The following is a 2,157-nucleotide window of genomic DNA, read 5'->3' on the forward strand; positions in this document are numbered from 1 at the left end:
TGCTGGTGATAATGATCAGCAGGATGAGGCTGCAGGTGCCAGCACAGATGACCCAAACCAGGAGGACCAGAAACCCCCACCTAAGAAGGCCCGAAATGAAAGTCTGCAGGACATGTACCAAAAAATCCTTGTGGAGAATGATGTCACTGAACGAGCAACTACAGGTGAAACAGCTTCACAGGTGAGTAAATAAAAAACTTTTAACAGACTTAATTTCATTCACTGAGTGTTTCATNAAATAAATTTAAAATTTGCAAGATAATAATAATTGTCCTGCCCCTGAGCTGTTGGCTTTAAGTAACTGAGCAATTTAGTTAGATAGCACAGTATTAATGTTTGAAAATGAGCTGCTTTAAAGTCAGCATCGACCATAAACTACATCTCCYATAAGGCATGTCGATCATCCATGGGAATTCCCTGTCAGAAATGGGACAGTTCAGAATTCAAGATGGYAGCTACTTACTAGAAACTCATCAGTGAGTAAAACTTTAGTAGTTTTACTTTTAAATATACTTCTGTATTTATTTCAGATTTAGTCAGTCGTACACTTTCTGTTTTTATTCATGTATAACACTAGAAATTCAACCCTGAAAATCATCCATAAAATGTGTGTGTGTGTGTGTGTGTGGGGGGGGGGGGGTAGGATTATACACTGGTTGTTGATAATTAGATTTTTAATGCTTTTTAAGCTAAAAAAAGTTGATCGTATTATACTCGAGATCATATTATACATGAATATATGAGGTAGTTCTTCTCATTGTTTAAAAGAGGACATGTTAAAACAGTTTAGTCAAAGTTCATTACAACTGGCCCATCAAGGGCCACCGTAATGCTCAGGTGGCCCTCGGTGAAAATGAGTTTGACACCCCTGCTGTAACTGGACCTAGCTGTAAACACAGTATATACAGTACCGTGTAATGAACAGAGACATAAATGAATAGAAACTGATTCAAACAACATACAGTTTAGTTTATTTATAAGGTTAAACGTTTTTATAATGTGTGTATTAACTGATTTCTAACCCTAAAATATAACTTTTGTATTTCAGGGGGAAACCCACGAACAACTGTGAAGGTAAGAAAACCCAGATGCATGTGTAGTTTTTTACTTTTAATGCTCAACAGGAAGTTATTTTAGGCTGAAGTCTGAGGGCTTAAAAGGGACACATTTAAAAAAAGATTCCCTCATTCTTTTTACAATGTTTACTGTTTTACTAACCCCTCTGCTACCATAGTATCAGGTTTTAGGTTTGTATTCAGGATATAAAAGCAATAATATCTGTGTATATTCTTCCCTCAGAGAATGAACCCCTTTTGCCCAAAGGTAAGACGTCTCTCAGGGTGTTGCTGTCATTATAGTTAAAAAAGAAACTTTAATTACAAACAAATTGAGTGGCTGATGTCTTCTCGTTTCCCTCCATTAACAGAGCTTTCCAACTATTATGGTAAATTTTAAATTCATTTGTAATCTTTCTTATCTCACATTTTTTTATGACTCAAGTGATTCTAATCAAGTTTTTTAAATCTTCAACAGTGAATGTTAAACTTATGGACACAAACAATCCATTACTAACAATCAAAGGCTCTAAATTTAGAGAGACTACCAGTCAAACGTTTCCAGACGGAGACAGAGTCACCTTTGTACAGCAGTCAGAGGAACACCTGGATTCTCTTCTGGACAACACTACTGGGAGGTTTCTTTGAGTTCTGCATCTGTAGAACCCAAGAAATCCTGGTGGATTGGAGTTACAAACACTGAAATCCCAAAAGATGCCAGTTTCACTCCAAACACATCCAATGGTTTCTGGTTCCTGTCTTCTTCACCTGAACGAGACGCGATGGTTCAGTTCAGCACTGAACCAAAAACCAAAAACCTATCTTCCTGTCCAGTCACCACTAAAAACAGTTGGTGTGTTTTTGAACTATGAGAATGAACAGCTCTCCTTTTATGACGTGGTCAATGAAAGTTTGATTGGATCTTTGGTAGCTAAATTTACAGGAGAAGTGTTTCCCATTTTCAACCCTGGAAAATTTGACGAAAGCCCCATGGAGATAATACAGAAGGCAGAGGAAGATCCAGTAACTAATGACAACAGGAACTGCAGTTCAGTAGCACAAGAGATCTATTAATCTCTGTAGAAAAAAATATGGCATAGAC

The sequence above is a fragment of the Austrofundulus limnaeus genome, unplaced genomic scaffold, assembly GCF_001266775.1.
Source record: "Austrofundulus limnaeus strain Quisiro unplaced genomic scaffold, Austrofundulus_limnaeus-1.0 Scaffold1391, whole genome shotgun sequence".
Classification (NCBI taxonomy): Eukaryota; Metazoa; Chordata; class Actinopteri; order Cyprinodontiformes; family Rivulidae; genus Austrofundulus; species Austrofundulus limnaeus.